At 36.7% G+C, this 21,854-nt stretch overlaps 1 protein-coding gene across 1 annotated transcript in view; it reads right to left on the bottom strand.

Annotated features, from left to right (window-relative positions):
- The window catches only part of Alpha-man-iib (alpha-Mannosidase class II b), a 141,104-nt gene extending 139,028 nt beyond the window's left edge, over window positions 1–2,076 (bottom strand). Inside the window, exon 1 of the mRNA XM_076379503.1 lies at window positions 2,063–2,076. The gene's annotated coding sequence lies outside the window, so the exon portion shown is untranslated. The remainder of the gene's footprint in view (window positions 1–2,062) is intronic.
- Window positions 2,077–21,854: the final 19,778 nt, after the last annotated feature.

Below are 21,854 nucleotides of genomic sequence, written 5' to 3'. Positions count from 1 at the left end.
TCTGAACACCTAAGATCCAAGAGTCAAAGAATCTAAAAACTCATTCAAAGGATCCAAGAATCGTAACATTCTAGAATCCAAGGATGAAGACCATTAACTATTGAAAATTTATTCACGATTTTTTTTTGCTGAAAAAAGTAAAAGCAAAAAGTACAAAAATCAGCCTAAAAATTTGAACTGACTATTTAATAAAACATTGAAAATTATTACAGACGCTTACTCGTTACAATTCTAAGTACAAGCTGCATAGAAGTTTATCGAACAAGGCTATCTATGGCGAGAGAATAGATAATTGCACGATGACCCAGAGTCCACGTCGAAAACAAGACGACGATGCAGCAATTGCTCGCTTACGTTGCCTCGAAATTTAATTACGCGTGCCGAGCACGAGATCCTCGAAGGAAGTTGGATTAACTCCCTGCTGGGAAGTCTGCGGAGGGGAAGGCTGACAAATTTGCAGGGTAACTTCATGGTTAGATCCTCATGATCACCGTGTCCTCGGCTTTCGAATGGAAAACGACTGTTCAACACAAAAGATACAAAGAAGGGCGAGAGAACTGAATGTTTGAAGTCCGAAATGATTTCCCATTACATGAAATTTACATAAAACTTCTCAGTAATTTCAGCATCATCAATTCTAATATGTCCTACACCAGCAGAGTCAGATTTTGTTCATAATTCTGAATGATGAGTAAATTCACACACCTTGACCTTTAACAGTAGCCTTGATCAAGCTGTATTCATGTGGAAAATTAACCTCATAAATAAATAGAATACACGCTTTTTCTGTAAATGTACTTATAAGAAATAGAAGTGCATCATGAATAGTCAATTGAAAAAATTATTCATTGAACTTTTAATAATTTCACGACCTCTGGAAGGTTACACTTCTAAAGATCCACATGTTATTAAAGCAGAGTGTTCGATTAAAATTTCATAATCAGGAGGCAGAGATTGACCCAGGGCAGTGCCACAAATCGACTTCAGCGTCTATTTGGGTCAAGGGCTGGCCGTCTTCAAGAAGATTCCCTCGACCTCAGGGAACTTCGAGACATGCCAGCTGTCGCGAAATCGATGACAGCGAAACGTTGTTCAGACAGAAGACAAGGGTGTCGCGTGGGCGATACGTTGCTTTGCGTGAAATTTGACACACGTGTGAGCGCTTTAGCTCGCACCGCTGTTAGGCATACGATGATACAGTGGATGTACAGTATCCAGAAGCGATAATGTTGTGGTTAAAAGGTTCCACGACCCTTCAGTACAGGGGCGCGAGCAGACGAGGGGTTGCCTCGCCCCCAGGGCTGACGACCGAGATAAACAAGGTACAAGACGGCTGGACCGCAATTTATTCGCGTAATTTAGCTGAAATATGCTCTCGGCAATACTCTTTAGATTTGAAAGCAAGAAATAGCTAACACAGTGGTGTAAATGTGGAGAGACTGGTAAAGAAATGTTCGTACGATAAGGGTGGATTTCTGCAGACCATTTCGAATTTATCTGAACATATAAATACCTAGATACAATTTTATCTTGCTAATTTTTCAAGCGTTGTAGAATTTTTGATTAAATATTCATTTAGTGCACTATCAAAATATCTTATATGGATAACTTAGATTCTTGTCTAGTGTCTAGGATAAATTAACATCTAGAAAGGAAATTATTAGACTAGAACATAAAAAAAGATTGCAACTGGCGAAATGACTATACATAATGTATGAACACAATTGTGCTACATGCAATAGATAACAACAATATTTATTGTTCACCAGTATGTTGCAATTTTTGGTTGAAACGTTGTGAATCAAAATTCTTTCTTTCTACAGAGTATATAATAAAGCATGTTAGCAATAATTGTAATTACTAATTAATGAATTTCTTGTGGCTGAAAAATTTGAAAACAGCAGCAAAATTGGACACATACATAAAAATTGCAGAAACTAGTGAACACTTATTGTTAGTAAAGGAGGTTAAACTCTTACAGCGAATATATATTGGGAAATTAATCGTTTCAGATGTAATTGAGTTTCATTGAAACTGTAGATAAAGGAAGTTATAAACTCACATTTCTGATTCTGGAGTCTTAATTCTTCCTATACGATGTTTTCAGTGCTAGATCCAGTCTTTGGTATCTGTAAGATCATTGAATTGTTAATTATGATTTAAAAATGAGAAGATTGAATTTATTATTTACTTATTAGCATACTATTAATTCTAAATTGAGAAAATTTAAGTTTATTATTCAGTGGGATCAAAATATGATATTTAAAAGAAAACTATACGATTTATTGTTAAGAATAGATCACATTTGAAATAACACTACAAATAACGCATATTTTATATTACATTTTTACAGTTCAAATAAAATTATTTAAAATTGTTTCAAGAAATAATTTTGAAAACAAATATTCTGTAATCTAAAAGAACACAACCAAATTTGCTGCAGGAACTGGAGTTATATTAATACCTAATGTAAATCTGATTTAAACCCTAGTTAAACTTAACCAAATGTTAACCAAGTATTACTATTCCACAAACCCTCGCGTCTTACATCCCTAAAATTCCACCTGCGTCTCGCCCAGATCACGACCTATCCCAATAACTATAAAACTGATTTCCCCTTTGGGACCATATTTAAGGGGTACTCCCATTAAAGAGGCCACTATTAAGAGAATATTTGAAAACATGCTTTCAGAAAGCCATTACAAGTACTGATGTAATGTAAGCATACTTAAGTTTTACCTACATTTGAGGTACATTCTGAAATGTTTGTACATAACATTACCTAATAATTATATGCAATATTAAAATTTTATTTTGAAGCGTTTTTCCACGTACGTTGATTTAAATAAATGGAACTACCATTTGAACCAAAACTGAGATCAAAAAATAAATTTCACAAAAGTGGATGTATTTTAAAAATTGAAATTATTTTTTCGTACTTTCAAAAAGTTTCTAGCATATCGAAAAAAAAATTGAAATATTCAGTTGACTCTAAGCCAAACCATAACCACACATATTCACATTACATACTAAAAACTAATCTTTTCAGAAAAAAACTTGAATAATTCAAATATTACATTGCACCCAAAACGGTCCCAAAAATTCTAAAACCCATTTCCAATGTGCATACAATTAAAGCACATTTCTTTTAAAAGAGGATACTCCATACAATTGAATCACATATGGTTAGCGAGGATACCATACATAGAGCAGCCCAATAAAGGAATAAAGTCCACAGAATAGTACTCATACGATAGAGCTTCCGGGTCACGTGCAGTGATTCAGAACGGACGCAATAAACTGTAGCGAACGCTCAAATTCGACTACCGTGCTGGAAGACAAACGTATTATAATATCATGCATAAAGTTTCTTTTCTCCCCCGTGGGACTTTATGACTTCATAGGGGCACGCGGCCCAGAATGGAAGCTGTTGCGATACACGAGCGGAGGAGGACGATAAAGGCCGGCTGCCGCGGATCGATAACCAATATCCATGGAAACTGGATCCCTCCGTTGGTGACGGAGACGGCTCCTTCCTTGCCTGAGACACGTCGCCTCATTCCGTTTTCCCTGCACGTACGATATTACGCGTGTGCCAGTCGACGCGAATTCGCGAAGATTTCCCTCCCCTCGCCAGCTACTGCTTCCCCCCCTGCGTCAGGACTATCGATAACCTCGTTATTCCAGCGATCTGCCGCGAAGAATCTCCAATTTACCTCGAAAGATGGTGATCCTGAACGTACAGGTCTTTCCTGGCATGGAAACCCGTGGATGACCTAGATTGGGGAGATCGGCGTGAAGCGAATCATGATTTGGGATAGTGCTTTGAGCCACTATTGTAAGGTATACGGATCCATGTTTATGCTGACGCCTGATGAAGCGGGGGTTTATGACTCATGGAAGATCCCATAAAATGCTTTAGGTGATGCGATATTCTGATACAATATTGCCTCTAGAAGCTTATCAGACGGAATCAGTTAGAAGATTGAAGATTGTGTAGTCTCAGGAAAGCAGGGTTCGAAGAAAATTCAGGCATGGTGTGCTGAGAAATCGTTAGTAACATCGAGATATTTAGATTCGTACATGGTTTTGTGTGCTTTGTCACATGTTCGTAGTGTATTAAATGTTACACTATCTTGATCACAAGGTGGCTGAGCCACGTTGGGAAAGAGTCAATTTTGAGTCAGAATTTGATTGAAGTCTGTGTACTATTTCTTTATTATTTGGTCGAATATTGCTGTATGCGTGCTAGATTTGTATTTTGAATCCTGAATGCAAATTTAGGTAGTCTGTTGGTAGGCAGAGTGTCTCTGTGCATAGTAACAATACATACAGTAGCCGAATCGTCAGAGTATCTTGGTGAACACAAGATTTACCCTTTTATATCACTTGAATATTTTTCAGATTTTGAATTTTCTCAATAATTACTTTTAGGTTGCGAAGTGACAAATGAAAAGAATGTTTTTTACCCGGTGCTGCAAGTAGAAGGGTGATTCTACATGAAGAAGGAAGTTGAGTATATATAATTTTCAACAAAATTGAGTTTGAATTTCTGGCTAGTATGTATGTACTGAAATACAGGTTAGGTGCTTGACGGGTATACGGGTGAGAGGAATACTCAGTCTGACCACTGACTGTATCTACTATGAAGTAGAAGCGTTCTCCTCGTTCCGTGTACCCGTCAAACGCATAAGCTCGTCCTTTCATCCACGCCTACTAGTCTGAAATTCCATTTTCTCGAAAATGAAGCTCGAAATCAACAAACTTTATTCTCCATTTTCCACTTATTTTCTCATGTAAAATCATTACTTTTTCACTTGCACCACTAATTACGAAACACCGTATAAGTATACATTAACTTTATCATATTTTATAACATATATAAAAAATAGCAAAGAGAAATAGCAAAACAAGGAATTACAGTTTCAAATTTCCCTTTGGAAATTTCATGTAATACAAAGCATTTTGGATGAAAAGTACAAATAACGAAATTGAAGTAAGCCTTCATTTATAATATTAATGATTATGAATGCTAAAAAGATTTATCTGAAACTTAGCAAATTGAATGGCACCATTGCCAGCAGGAAGCTCGTATCAGGAGTTAGATTATCGACAGCAGTGACTGTCATAGTCACTATCCCAGTCGAAAATCGTAGAATCCCACCATCGCAACTACAGGAAGCTAGGGTGTCCCTTGTACCAATGAGTATCGTTAGTCAATATTTCTTAATAAATATTTACAATTAAGAAATCGAGGCTGGAATGTAATTTTATTACACTTGATTTTCATGGTATTTGGATGTTTAAAATTACACTTTAGAGTTTTTCAACTTGTAGTCCAACACTCTGAATGTATATACCTAAGATAGCTATGTAATATATATATGTTTAGGTACCATCAAGCTCGTATCCAGATAGCATTTGCAGAAGCTTCCATCTCTTTTAGGTAGAATAACCTCGAATCTAGTTTCGGAACTGTAATTAGGACACCTGCCGCTTCGGCAGATCGAACTCTGAGGGCTGAACATAGCCCACTACACGTATTGCGCCGGTCTAATGGAAAGTAGAAGGATCAGCCTGCATCGTCGAATGCGTTTCTCTGATGCGTTCATCAGCAGTCTTTGCGTCGCGGCACTAGAGCCAGACTTAGAAGCTTAATGACGGTGCTCGAACAGTTCCTTTACAAACGGAACGCCCGAAACTCTATTGTCCGTATCTGTGAAACAGGCCAAGAATCCCAGCCACGGCACTGTTTCCTATGACGTGTCGTCTTGCTAATGAACAGCATCCTGTGACTTCGTTAATGCCGTTAGTTAGCGTGGCTAATTCCATTGACGTGTGGAAATTAGATTTTGCTGGATATTAGCCTTCGGAGGGAGAGCTCCCAAGGGTTGCCCTCGAAATCTCATCGGTGACTCGTCGTTGGTCCGATTCGTTTAACTTCAACGCTTCGAAGGTGGAATTTGAGAACTGTATCCCCGAAAAGAAGCTATCAACTTTAAAGTTTCAGATTCCTGGGATTTGTTTTAGAACCCAGGTCTCTGGGGACCAGTTGCTCTTTTATGAATCATTCGCTCATCCAGATTGTAAGATTCACAAATCCCTCATGATGACAATAGCTGGTACAAATTTCAATCGATTTGTTATTACATCCAATCAACGTAACTCTGAATAAAAAAACTAAGAAGAAAACATATCGAATTGACAATCGGTGATTTCGATCGAAATTTGGTAATAAGTATTCGATGTATATCTTTTTGTACCTTGCATATTAAAGGGACACAATCAGGCCTGAAACTGGTGGGTGTAAAACATATTTTGTTGAATATCTCAAAAACTATTAGAGATAGAAGGATGATTCTTATGGTAATTTGGTGTATTTTTTGGTAAGGAACCCAGGCATATGATAAAATCTTGGAAGAAACGATTTGTTTAAAAAATATAGTGAAAGTAAAATTTTTTAAAAGATTTTTCTAGTAAAATATTAATCTATTTTTTTGTGCATTTGTGTATAAAAAGTATGTACCCAGGTACAAAATACGGATAATATAAAGTTTGAATTTTTATATTATAACAAAATAATAGATGGACTTTTCTCGTATTTTATTCGTAACGAAGTCTGCCAGTTCGTACAGGTAGTACACTTTTATGATGCTTCAGTAAGCAAATGAAGAACATTTCCAAACAAAGAGCACCTGGGACCAACATTTTTGAAGTTTGGGAGACTATACTAGGTTCAATCAAACCCACATTCCTTCTGCGAAATTTTTTTTCAGCTCTAGATAGTAATATTTGACGTGAACAGCAAAAATGTAGTATTGATTGAATTTCTAGTTAACTGCGATTAGTTTCACCTAACAGAAATACTTTCCAAGTTTTCTGAGTTTTAGTACTATCTAGCTATTGTCACCGGTTAGCAATAATTTTTGAACACTGATTATTGAACTTCTAAAACTCACAAGAGATATTCTTCAGAGTTTCTCGATCCTTTCACGTTAATAACATGATTAGCGACGCGACATTGCCATGGGTTCTTAGAAGCGATGAAGTTTCTCATTTCTGTCTAGGTTCAGAAACCAAGGCTATAGAATTCGAAAGGTGTGTTCTAGCAGGAAGGTCATCGAGCAAATAAGAGGAAGGGCCAGCTACTTTCGCCCTACAGTAAATATTTAGATAGGTCTGAGCACGAAAAGAAACGAAGGGGCGCGAGGTAATAAAGTCTGAACTCCCTCCACGTATGCCAAGAAACCTTCATTCGGAGGGTAGGTCATTAAAAATGCAGGAACTATCAGCTGCAGATTTTCCCTCTCCTCCCCATTTCAGAAACCTTTAATCTGAAAATTCATCACTGAAAAACTGTGAAAGACCCTATTCTGGAAGAGGGCTATAAATTTAACATCTATAATCTCATTCCCAGAATCTCGATCGAGAGAGTAACTACGACTACATTGTTCAGTCACTCTATTAAAAAAACAAATTTCCTTCTCTCTTATCACCTACAATAAATAATTCCCCTTTCCTATTAGACATATTCTATACCACCATAATAAACACTTCCAAAATTTACATACTTCCCCAGCACAAAAATTCTTGCGATAGTATCATTTCCGCTACCAGCAACCGTTTCTCACCGCAAATCTACAAAACACACTCCAAAATTCCTTACGCTTCCCACGTGCTAAAATACCATAAGAGTCAACTGACTCGCTCTGGACTCACTTGCAAGCCCCCAAACGAAGTTCAAGAACCAGAATACCAGGCTGGTGAGCATACGACTCGCCAGGTTGCGAGCAGGTAATTTAACGTGGAACGGTGTGAAAATGGAAGAAAAATTGTCGCAGATAACCGCTTATTTACGACAATGGCGTCTTGGTTCGAGGAAGACGCACACGCCACTACATTATCAGCGGACTGCTCCGCTGATAGACGTAGTTTCGGCGTACAAACGGCTGAACAGGCGGTTGGATGTCGTGACTGCCGGTTGTAAATCAACATCCACACCCTCACGCGACATAACAGACATCGCAACAACCCCTGTCGCCGGACTACGTCAACAGCATTCGACGCGAACGCCATCGGCTCCGAACAACCTGCGCCCCCCCGCCACCGACCAGACTTCCCCCTGTCAACACCAAGCCTCCGACCGTCCCCTACTGGTTAAACCACCCTCGCAACTCGTTTAGGTGAACGTTCGCACTTTGTCAAGTGCACAAACCGTGGGACGGCTCGACAGAAGGGGAATCTTTGGTATTAGGCGCCTGGGTAGATCACCGATGACTTCATTTAGATGTTCGATGGGCTGCAGGCGAAATTTTAGCAGGTGGGAGCGATTAATTAAGTGGGAACCTGTTTAACTAGTAGACTGAGTTTTCAATGAAGAAACTTCAGTGTGAAATTAGATTGGAAACTGGAAGTATTGTTTCTTTTGTCTTTAGATTGAGTTTAGGTTGAACTGAATTTAGAGCGAAACATCACTTGAAGTTTTATAAGTTAGAGTATATAGGTTGCTCATGGAGGTGCTGATACTGAATGAAATACCAAGTCTGAAATATGGAATAAAATTTGTTAATATCCTGCTTCGTTTTCGAGAAAGTTCAGTTTGAATTTTGTACAGAGGTAGAGTTTGAGGCAACTGAGCAGCATGATAGAATACTCAGTTTAACTATTTACCCAATCTACTGTAAAGTAGAAGCCTTCCTCTTAGTAGGTACGTGTAGGTACCTCTCAAGCGACTAAAATTGTATTTGGTGTTTGCGCACTCGATAAAAGTACACCGTTTGTTTTTTTAGAACATGACGTTATATGTATACTAGCACATCTTATTCTATGTTGTATATTCTTTCTTTATGCCTTTATGTAAAATCACCTTGTCTTTCCACACGTACCACAGAATCTTGTATATTCTGTATTTTTAAAATTATACTTTCATATGTGCTCAGTTAAAGCTTTCTGGCTCGAAAGTAAAACTTCGTGAGAAGATTTTGTTACAGGAATCAGAACATTAAAAATTTGTTTAATTAATTTATTGGAATATTGGAAAATTTAAGTAATTAAAATATTCTAATATTTGAAATTTTTTAAACTTAAATATTGGAGTAATGGTATCTATACTTAAAGTGTTAAATGGTTAACTATTTAAACATGGTTTAATTTTTAAATTTAGTGGTTTGAAAATTTGAAATTGTAAAAACCTGATACCACAAAAACCTCCAAAATAGAAAAATTTGAAGGTTCGAATGCTCTGTAACATTAAAACTGGAAAAACTTCGACGCTGAAGCACGAAGGTTTGCAAATTGGAAAGTTTTAGTATTTAAATATTTGAAAATTTGAAATTGTTTGCATCGAAGAAATGATAAAAGTTTGAATATGAAACGCAACTATAAGTTGGATTGAAAATTGTAACTATCATCGCCATATTTTCTGCTATAATTTTAGTAAAGAATACAGGCTTCCAGCTCACACCGCGAGCAGAAGTTTAAATAAATCTCGACAGCAGTTACCTTCAGACGCAATAAGAAAACTTCATCCTCCTAGGATACTTTCCGAGGATGGATATTACCGAACGCATAAAACCTACCAAGGTAGCGATCAGTTTCGAAACTACGCGGCTATAAAGTCTAAATTAAAAATTACGCGCATTACGGCCACTGCCTCGAAGTAACTTCCAACAACCAGAAGAGTCTTTCACGGTGTAAAGAAGAAACAAGCGAAACTTCCGCCTCGTCCGCGGCAAACTTCGTTTAACAATTAAACCATTATCGAGGATGAGAAGCGAGAGCGACGTCTTAAGCACGAAATCTTCTTTGAAATTGTTATTACTTTCCAAGGAACTGCGGCATCGACCCGCAGTACTACTCTGAATACATTCGCTGCGCTGCTCGACTCGCTATTTTTTCTCTCGGTAATTCCAGCCAGCAAGCAGAAAGAACCCGAGTATCGCTTTCACGGTTCGCGAAGCTTGCAATTTGAAAGCATGGTGGTAAAATATTAGCGAAACCGCGGAAAATCAACAACAGTTATTGCCCCACGTTCCCGCGAGCAATCGAATCGACGAGTCGTTAACTACCGTTTGTTTTCTATCCCTTCTCCTGACCTCGCACAATTTTACCCAATTCAACGCGATTCGATGGGTCGATTTTCCATTCCACTGGCCGAACCGAAAACTGAGATACGAGCAACGAATCCGAACAGTTTTCTGAACCTGAGACTCCCCTCTTATTTCAACCCTCGCAAGGAGCACCGCTCCGCTGCGAATGGTAATTATCTTCGAGGTGATAACTTCGCCAGGACTCGCGCTAATTAACGTATCACAAGTTCCCGTAACGAAGCGTGCGCAGGCCAAGCCAACCCCGCCAACTCCTTAATTCGATTTCAATTCCGATATCGCTGAAGCCACGATATATCCTGCCTCTCAATATCGTTCCGGAACTCCAGCAAATAATCGATCCACGGCCATAGCTGGGGCTAGAATCACTTGGAGAGGCTTCTTAATCTCAATCTCTACGATGGTTCCAGGCCCCTGTGAAGGACCTGCGTTTATGGTGGGAGCAGACTCGGAAGATTCTTCCGACCTTCTGACTCGCAAGATGCTGACATCTTAGGACACTTTTTATGTTCCCCCTGGCCTTTACCATCAACTACAGATGTGATGTTAAAGTGACTTCATTTACTAAGGATAAGCGTGGATACTTCGCCCGCTTTAAATATACTAATATGTAATATGTATCTACTTATTGCATATGTAATTGTTTAACGTTGAAATAATTACAGTTCTTACTGGTAAGATTTTCGTCTGTAAGCCATGTCCTTTGGGAAGAAATTGTTCTATGTTTGCAAGCATTGCAGCTAGCTTAACCAGGGTTCTAAATGACCTATTAATGCTAATAATGAATATCGTTTAAATTTTTTATGAAGCTAAGTCCACAATTTGTGAAATGTTGGGAATTTCTTTCGAAACGATACGGTTTGTGTTCGAAAACCGCGACAGTGAGGACTGTCTGATGTCAGATAGTGAATCGCTCGAATCAATCACTGATCAAAATAAGTGTAGAGATAAATGACACGAACCTTCATTTTCAGATACATCAAATTGACGTACTGTCATAATTGGCAACGGTGAAAACTTACGTAAAACATGTTCTTTTTATGTAAAATATTCTTCAAATAATTAGCAGATAATAAACCACTCCAATTTAAATTTCAAATATTAGTGGTTTTGCATGTCTGTTTTCCATTGTATGTAGCAAAATACATGGTTTTTTATTTTTAAACATTGTTGCAGTGCGCTGATAAAAGTTTCACTTTTGATTCCAATTACTGATTCACTACCAAACCTAGTTAAAAGTTCGCAAAGTAGATATTCGGTGCCTCTGCTGATCCTTTTCGCTCTAGTCAGTTATATGTAGAAACACATGGTAGAATAAAATGAGAAACTTGCTACTTGGAAGAAAGTTATTTAATACAAAAAATTTCAAAGGTTTTATTTTAGGAAAAATCATGAAAATAGTAACAATGAATTCCTGAGGCTTTTGCAGCAAAAATAAGTTGAAACATTCGAATGTGCGTTATTTGGACTGTGCACATTTAACTAGAGGCAATTGGGCCACACATATCTCTGTATGTGTACGGAATATGAATTATCTGAGTGTGGTTCAGTATGGCTGAAAAAAATGTGAAAAAAGTTTCATTTCACTTGATACAATTTCCCTTTAAAATGATTTAATTTTGGACGGAATTATTGAACTGTTTAGCTGAATATCATGAATCGAGATTGGGACACATGGAGGATCGTAAACATCAAAAACGAAATTTTACAATTTCAGAGGAGTTTGAAATCAGTCAATTTCAGCCCTTGTTTACTGTGTCCTCGTTTTTATATTTCAGTATCATTTTGCTGTACCATGAAAGTAAATTATTCGATTCGTTTCATGCGTGTTTCCTTTATTTTCTATGGTAATTTTATTTTTGTTTACACATCGTGAAAAGTGAAGCTAAATATACGTTCGTCTGCGTCAAAAGAAATCCAAATACCATCATACATATTTCGATTCATTTGTACCGAAAAAATTTGGAATGTGTAATAACGTTACTTCTACCAAGATCTACTAAAAAACAGAAGGCTTGATATTTCTAATAATATTACCTATGCAATACTGTCTAATTATTCTCAACCACCCTTTGTCCCTGGTTTTATCGTGTAAAAATGTCTCTCAGAAACAAATCAGCACGTTCAATATTCCACTACGATAACTAAATTTATTCTTTGTAAAATTAAATCGGGAATAACCGAAAAAGAAGTCGTACAAAAGTGTTATGAAGAAAACAAGAGAAAACAGAATTCAATAATGTATCTAAATTGGCTGAAAAATATTGCAAGTGAAATATTACAAACAACGTTGGCCCTCAATGAATTAATAAAATTGACATCTACTACATCTACATTGTAAATATATTTATTACATGTATTATGTGTTTCTACATGCATAATATTCAGATAAACATCACAAATGAAATAAACTAAATTAAACGAAACAAATACTCAAAGTATTTCAAACAATTATATGACAAATGAAAATATATATAAAGACACCTCAGTGACTGAAGAACACAAGTGAAAAATATATTCGCCTTACAGTATTATCTTTTGTTTCTATTAATCTCCTTACTTTCTTACCGCGCTGTAATCTCCTTTTCGCATAATTCAAGCATAAAACCCAACTACGAAAGGAAAACGTAAACCAATCCTCACAAAGGATCGCGATCCTCTTTCAGCGATCCCCGAATCGTAGTGTGCCACGAGAACTGAGCCTCAAACTATACCAGTCGAAACGAAAATACGGATCGCATTTATGAAACATTCGAGTTTGATTTGGTAGGGTTCTTCGGTGTATTTACAGCTCCGCCGGGAATGGGAAGAAGCGGAGGCTTGATTAATTCCCGCGACAGATTTTCCGCCGAGCTAATTACGCGGAGCAAGTGGTGAGGGCTAAAAGTAGCTTTGTCGAGGAGACGGTCTGCGAAGCGAAACGGGACGCCGCGTTCCACCGCTTCGATCAAAAATAATCCCCGCGAGTTTCTGCGCGTATATTCCACGAGAATTCACCTTCCCATTGTCCCCGAATATTCGGTGGCCGCTGGTCTTTGGTCGGCTCCGTGGCGAGAAAGAGACGCAGGAGGTCTCTTCGACCGGTATCAGCGGAAGGATCGACGTGGCGAACAAAGACAGGATATGGCGGCGCGGACAGGTTGCTTCAGCGAGCACGCTCGGGAGCGTGGCGGTGGTCGTTTACCTGGCGGCGACAGAATAATGAAAATACGAGCAGCGATCATGCGGTCGGAAACGAGCAATTGGTCACGGTCGTTAGTAAACCGTTAGTACGGTACATCTTCTCTGTCGCTGTCCCTCGATCTCCCTCGCCCGTGGCCGCAATTTGCGAATTAATTTCCCTGAACACCGCCCTCGTCAGGCAAATTCTATTTTCCGGGAGGATTATGAGCGAGTAGACGACCAGTAAGCTGGACCTTAATGACGGCCTGCGAGCTGCGTCATTCATTGTCCCCGCGACAAAGTATGCCGCGGCGGAACGGAGGCTCGAGTAACTATGCACAGGGCTGGGATGAAGTTGGAAATCGTTTCCTACATTGTGAGAGCAAAGGTTTGCCTCATTAACACGTGTTTGAGGTAACAATGCACGATTGTGGGAATTATTTTATTCTATTGTCTGACAGCCTCCATTTTCCTCATTTTCACACGAATTTTTATGTTTAAATATTTCAATGTGTCGATATTTAAATTTTTTAGCACTTTAAGACACGCTATTTGAACACTTTCACATGATTCGAAATGTATGAAATGCCTACACTTTTGTATTTATATTAAGTGATATTAAATGTTCTCATTGGTATTTGTAAACCTTATGTAATCGTCTAAGATGAGATTTGTAGCTACAATTATATTATAGAATTTTGCTTGGTGTATTCTACAATATCTTAACCCCTTGACCTACGATTTTCTTTCGTAATTTTATCACCTTCACTGCCGATCTGAAACAGGAATCTATCTTAAACTGCCAACCAAGAACATAGACTCCTCACGCGATAATGTGTGATCGGTTACGTGTAAAATATTCTCATCACGCGTTATCGCGTAATCGGCAGCGAAGATACAGAAAAAGTGCACGAGTCTGACTCGTTATAAGTCAAGGGGTTAATACCGTAAAAGTGCCCAAATACTTATGCACTGTAGTGTAGAACCGTGTCTAAGCACTAAAAAATTTTTAGTAGAAAAAGTAGTATTATAAGCGAATTACTGAACTGTTATTTTTATTACAAAAAATATTCAATGTTTAACTTCTCTACAATTAGTAAATAAGTGTACACCTAATCTACTTAGTAGATAGGCTAAAAAGTTTGTTAAGTATTTCAAAATCTTCTCAAACATTTTGAAAGCCCATAGCAGTAAAAAAGTTAGATTTGGAGATAAACAACATAATTTGTCTATAGTCTGCCTGAGGAATGTTAAATACATATTTTCGAGTACTCCAATATTCAAATTTTCAATACTTTCAATACACTCGAACTTATTTAATTTAAAGATTTTTACAATATAGTTCAAAGAATATAGTTCTTATGGGATACCTCTATATATATTTGTTAAAACTATAAATTTACAGTCATTTTAGCCAATGTATATTCACACGTCATTTTCCTCCTTTTTTATCGTACATTTGCATTCCGTGGTAGTTAAATAAAATCAGCGATTGCTATGTGGAAACGTAAATATGCAGTCCTAATATTATGTTAACGTAAAAACTGTGATCTTAATCTATAATTTATTTTAACCATTTATCAAAAATAATTGCAAATCTGACAGTAAATACTACACATATAACAAAAATATTTGATGCATTTAAATATACGAATTTGCATGCCTTCATTATCTGTGCACGACAGCTATAATAAGTCACCTCACAAATGTTGAGTAAACAAATGTGATCTTTAAAAAGAATTATTCTAATTAAATATTTCATCTCTCGTCCATCCTGCTTCAAATCCAGATTTCATCTACAAAATCATTTACTTACTTGCACTACACATAAATATCTCAAGATGTATGCATAGTTCAGTGGACTCCCCAATTGTACAAACCGAATCACATACGAACCTATACACGATAATCATACAAAATGCTAATGTATTGCTGTACCAAGTAGCTTGGCTCACACATGGACCAGTAGACCCATAGATTGCATCCATCCTGAATCACACATGGATCAACAGAAATCGAACTAAATGATTACAAATCTACTTTCACCCTAAATGTCCTGACCTAGGAATCAATTGCCACTTCAATTTTACCTATTATGAAGTAGATCAATAAATAAACGTATCGAACACAAAAATTGGTTTCTGTTATTCTAAATGCTACAGAGATCACCAACATGGCTACATGCACAATGATCGGTATTTATTTTACGTTTAATTGAATGGGTACGTATACACACGACGGACGTCAGACACGCCCAGAGTCCCAGAGCCACTGACCTCTCACTAGCGTCAACCTTGCGTACGTTTCACGGCCCGATTCCACACAGTGACTGCCAATACACGATCGACATTCATTTTCGCCTCCTCTCACTTGAGAACGATCCGTGAACGGGTCGGGCCTCGACCAGGCCCCTTTTCTCACGATCTTTGGAAGAATTGCGCAAATGCTCGGCGTACATAGACGATACGTTTGCCTCGCTTGAGTTGAAGTCGTGAATGGCGGGCTGCAGTATCGGCATTCTCTACTTACTTCTGCATTGGAAATCTAATGCACTGGACTGAATAAAAATGAAATTTCGAAACTTTCATTCTTGGACGATATACGAATCTATTCGAGAGAATTTTTTGCACGATCAACGCGCATCGAAATGGGATTTGAAGCTTTCAATGGAACTCCAAAAACTCGTTAGCCCTTTAACAGTGGGGGTACAAAAATGCGAGCACTTGTTTTATAATCTAATTTATTGTCAACCATCGCGATAAATTAAAAAAATAAATGGGTTTTAAGCGTAGTTTTTTCATTTTTTATTGAAGTTAAGCAATAAATTTTAATGGCAGACATTATGTGTGATATATTATTGAAAAGATGGTGCAGCGTTTATCAAGTTATTTATTGGTATCACTCTTATAATCATTATTCGTTTTGAGGTCAGAGGTATGACTTTATGGATGTAAGCCTTGAAAATGGAACTATAATATCCTATTACAGGAAAGTATTGGTTCTTATTTTAAATTATTTCTAATGAGATATATGGTGCCGAAATTCATTTAATAACTATTTCAAAATTTATAGAAAATTTTACTCTAAAAGAAATTTAACAATTTCATGTACACGTACACTATCCTATACTGAAATATTTTACAAAGAAACTCTACAAAGTGTGCACCGAGGTTTTTGTTTAATCTTTTTTTTAGCTGCACGGAAGGACAAACAAAACACTTTTACAAAGTAGAAAGGAACACTTTTGCCTTGTTTTCAACAAATTAATTCTTGAAAATGTGAAAATGTTACAGCGTAACGGTATGCACAATTTTTGAACCGCTTCAACAGAAAAAGTTAATATATAAAATTAATTAATATTTTGTTACTAATAGATTGCAATAATTTAGATTTTCGTAATAATATGGGTCATCTTAATGTTTTAAATAGAACTATATATTTTTTTAACGAACTATTTGTTGTATCTCGTTGTTCTTTAGTAAAAGATATTAAATTATTTTCCCGAAGAACCATTAGTTTGGGAAGTATATTGGATAATATCGAGAAATTTTCGCATTTTTCTACTTTGTGAAAGTGTTCTGTTTATCCTCCCTTATATCTTAAAAAAAAATTGAACAAAACACTCGGTGCACACTTCGTAAAGTTCTCTTATTAGTACGTCCTACCCCTCGTACGTTCCTTCTGAGAATCAGGTGCACAACAATTTTTATTATGAGTCTTGAGTTATGAATACTGGAAAAGAAACAGTATACTGACCATATATTGTAATTAAAAATTATTTGAAACAAAGAACAAAAAAATAACAGCTGAAAACCACACGATTAGAATTATCTCATATATTTCTATTATAAATTACAAGTGCTAAGCGGAGTGCATTTCAAATATTTCAAAAGCTACCTATATTATTTTATTTTATAGGTATTTCTTTTTTGAAAAATAAGTTTCTTATTTTATTTTATATGAGGAAATAAATTCAAAAATGATCATTTTGTTATTTAAAGTAATCAAATATTCTATACTGTACATAAATTTAATTCGCAAAATGGAATTATTTTGATAAATATTTCCTTTCATATTTTGAGCAAATAATAAATACACAAATAACAATGTAACGAAATACGCAGTATATTACTTAAAATTGAAAATAAACGTGTATGCTTTCCATACCTCCTAATAACATAATAAAGATAAGAAACCTAGAAATGATTTCTAATAGTCAATTATTAATTTCAAATCTAATCTGCTTGGGTCATTTCATGAAATAAACTCACTAGATCGATAATATATCTTCGTTTCCGTTAGATCTCATTGGCAATCGGTGATCCACCGCAATAACGGATCACGTTAACGAGCGAAAGACACAGTAGATTCTTGGAGCTTCCTGCTCCGCTGCTCTCCAGCTGCATAAATTATATTAAAAGCGTCACGCCCTATCGCAGGAGGAGCGAATGTGACTCGGTTGCGCGGACTGATTACGAAAGTTTTCAAGTAAATTAATCGCTTCGACCGCGGGTTCGTCGTGTGTTGGTAACGCTGGTAGAGCTAGGCAGCATCGCTCTACTGGTTCCGAACCAGGTCACAGAACCGTGGAAACCGTGTCTTTGCATCAGACACTATCGCGATTACTGAAAATTTAGATAGGGATGATTAACCCTTTAGCCAGGGTTGTGTACTCTTTTATGCTTGTACCTTGACTACTGTGACAAACGCGAAAAAAGAATAAGGGTTAATGCACTCGAGCGATATTTTGACGCACGATTTCGTTGCGATTATATGTTTTTCTTTATTTTTTCAATTAGAAACAACGAAGAGAGACGTACGATCGCAACGAGATCGTGCGTTAAAATAGCGCTCGTGTACATGGGGCCTAAAGGTCCATTTATGCTATCGAAAGCATAATAGCAGCGAAACACCTATTCATAGTGTTTTATTGTTTGTAATTGTGTACTTGTGATTTTTTGCTAGTATGTATATTTGCTCAGCTCGTGCTCGGCTCGTCGATTGCATAAATGGTCCTTAAATAAGGAAGAGACCTGATGTGTGGACCTACGTGCAGACGAGACTTAAATATTTAGTTGTGGCATTTTGCTTCTATTTGAACCTACCTCTTAGTATTAGTTTATTTACTTTATAAGATTGACACTTTATGAAACATTTCTGAGAATGTTTGTATGATACAGTTCCTGTGTATCTAAACATCTATAGATGCTAATCTCTTTTATCCCCGTTTCCTTTCCAACGCCCTAGTCATTTTTTCTACTTTCTACTTCTCTGTCACAGTGATTTCATAAGGAGACACGTTTGCATTTATACATATAAATGTTTAGTGTAGCCTATTAGTAACCTCGAGATCGAAATAAACTGAGATATAATCGCTAGAAACTGACGACAGCTACTTCTTTCTTTTTTATACCACTAGATAAAAAAGAAGGAATATTCTTGCCTTAAATAACTTTTTCTCATCATATATACTTCGAAACTATTCTTCCAGACTTCGGAAACCTCTTCCTGAGAAATCGATTGTCATAAATTCACGAACAACGTAGGTATAAAAGTAGCTGAATTTTATTTCAAAGGTCAATGCCCTCGTCTCAAGAAATAAATTTTTTAGTAAAAATCAGCTAATGTAATGTTTCATAATGCTATAACTAAACCTAAGTAATTTACATATCAGTTCTTAAAAACTTTTTCTGTTTTTAATTTATAACAGCTTTCGTCAAGGATTTCATACACAATTAAAAGCCTGCATCTGACATTTTATCAATACATAAGATTAAATATCTTCACTACAAATCTACAATACATAAAAATCAGTGAACAACAAATCGAGATGACCTTTTCCTAATCTCCAGAACCTAACTCGTACCCCAAATACCTATAGATCAGCATACTCTCTGTGGAATTCCTGACAATCGCAACTGCTACCAACGAAATTGATAATGGCTAGCTGATCCTAAATGGTAGACTTATGTGAGTAGTAAAGCTGAATATTTTAAGAAGTCCAAATGGTAACTTTTCGTGAACAGTTATTAACGAGACGTTTTCAAGCTACAATTCAAACGAATAAGCTTAAACTACCACGATAGAGAAATCGATATTAAACTTTTCCAGTTCCTGATAACAGTAGTTCGTTCAAATTTATTTGCATTGGAACGTTGAATTGACCTTTTAAAAGGTGTCAAAAAATGTATGTTATAATTTGCATTACTACATAGGGATTACTTTCTGCAAATTTCTTAGAGCAGGAGGAACCCCTTCCTTCTTGATGAAGTGGAAGAAGAAAATGTAAACGCCTAAATAATTCTTAAAAATTAAGGCATGTCGCCTAGAGTGTCTTCCTCAATTTGAGCTTCATGATTCTATTATTCCACGAAGGTAGTGCAAAATGGTACAAATACCTCAGAATAAAGAAGGCAGAAGGATATTTTTTAAGAAATCATGTTCTCAGTGGTCTTCTAAAAGAAAAAACAATCAGATGGAAAAACGTTCTAGAAGACTTTATAAAAATTGCTTCTTATAAATTTCCCTCAATTGTCTTCGCTCTGAGCCCATTCTCGTCCTCCAAAACGAAACAATATGCCTCCCTTAATTGTCCTCTGGGAGCACAGATAAAATACAGAATTTTTCTAGCACGACTCCGTATACTTGAGGAAACATATTACGCAGGCCAGACGAGCCGTTAAATTTCGCTTCGAATCGAATGCAACGGTGGAAATTGCGACAAAAAGACCAGAGAGCTCGAGGACCAAAGCGGCGAGAACGACCTAAACGCGACAGAACGCCCACACACGCCCAGTTTCCCACGATTTTCCCGCAATTACCGAGTAACTCGTTTGCGCGGTCGACCGCGCGGACCTCCAAAGTAAAAATGTTTTTTCCTTAATTAACGAGACGCGGCACAACGAGGAAAGCAACGCCAGGACACAAAGGCGACTTCAGCCAGAGAGGAACGAGTCGGGGAGGCATTGTCGGGATCATAATTGCGACCAGCGACCATACGGACCATACAGTCCATCATTGTTAGAGAGGCAAGAGGAACCCCGCGAAGCCGCTTGTTCTTTGGATATCGCGATTAAATTGCACGCTTTCGAACGACTACGGCTTTAATTGAACCGTGCAGCTCCGCGGACCAATTTTTCTGAACCAATTCGTCGAGTGCATAATTTATAGCATTTCTTATTTTCCTTGAAAGAAGCATAACTATTCGCAACAGAAAGAACGGGGCAAATTGGATATTCTTATGATTCAATAAACAAGCAGCGGAGCATGGCACAAAGAATGCAGCAGAGAAACGAGCGGAGGTATATTGCTCAATTATGACGCATTAATGCGAATGAAACAAGGCGCTCGCGCGAAGAGTGTTTATTTTTCGAATTTCGGAGCTGAGAACTTGTTTGAGTTAATAATTAGGACGGTAACAAAGCTAGAAAAAAGTTATTGACCAAATGAAAAATCAAGGAACTTCTGCATTCTATATTTTTTCCAGTTCTAATTAGTTCTCTAGTTATTGAATTACGGAACATTTCAGCGCCGAAGTTTGAAGGGTAGTTGTACAGCCTCAATACGAATAGGAGAAACTAAAATAGTGTCCAATATTTTAACACGTTCCACAATAATACAAAGTTTTAAGTGAATCATCGTGTCACAGTTCGTTTGCAGTCCTTGTTAAGTCCAGGGCCGTTTATTATTCATTTTTACGTTTCTCTATTTATCTATTTTGTAGACCTATAACGGTTTCTCAGTTTCTGCGCGAATTTCACTGAAAGTAATACAACAGCTTCATGACGTAATTGTATCTGTTCCTTTTTAGTTTCTAGTTCAAAGGCAAACGTAAAACTGAAAAAGTCCACAAATTTTTTTACATTTTTTAAAACTCTATATCCGTAGAACATGGTGGAAAAAGTTTGTTTTAAATTTGAATAAGTGATGAAGTTATAGTACTAAAAGGGTCTGAATTTTTTATGTAGAAAAATGTTAACTTAAAACTTCAAACATATTTCTTTGAAACCATGAATGTATACACTGTATCCTGCAGTCCTATGAAATTATTCATCTAATTAACTTAAGTCCTTAAAACGTTCTGAATAAAATTATCTTCAATGTAGTTTAGGATTTGTTCAGTTCTCATAAATTTTCTGGATGCTAGCTGGATATATCCTATCACACATGATCGCAGACACTATTGTATAATTTCATCACATCATAAATAATAAATAATTTATGAACATAAAGCTTAACATGTTAGCAACCACAAGAAGAAGAAATATTAAATTTTTCCATTTTTTTTAAATCTAAGATGGTCGACCCACTTAACCATTTATGTATATTATTTCAGACATAAATAATTGAATGAAAAATAAAAATAATGTATATTAGAATATACACACTTAATACGATGAGTAAATACCTGTTTATGAAAATCCCTTTGTAACAGATTTCCTAGAAGATAATACGGAAGGGACAGCTTAGCTTTCTGTTTTCTTATTCCTTGGCTGCATCTAGATAAAAGAATAACTCATATTACATTTCAAATACTTTTTCCTTGCAACAGCTTTATATAAATAATTTCTATCAGTCGAAAATTAC

Source organism: Calliopsis andreniformis, chromosome 6 (genome assembly GCF_051401765.1).
Source record: "Calliopsis andreniformis isolate RMS-2024a chromosome 6, iyCalAndr_principal, whole genome shotgun sequence".
Lineage (NCBI taxonomy): Eukaryota > Metazoa > Arthropoda > Insecta > Hymenoptera > Andrenidae > Calliopsis > Calliopsis andreniformis.
The sequence above is the reverse complement of the archived record's forward strand: the minus strand, read 5'-3'. Positions and strand labels throughout refer to the sequence as shown.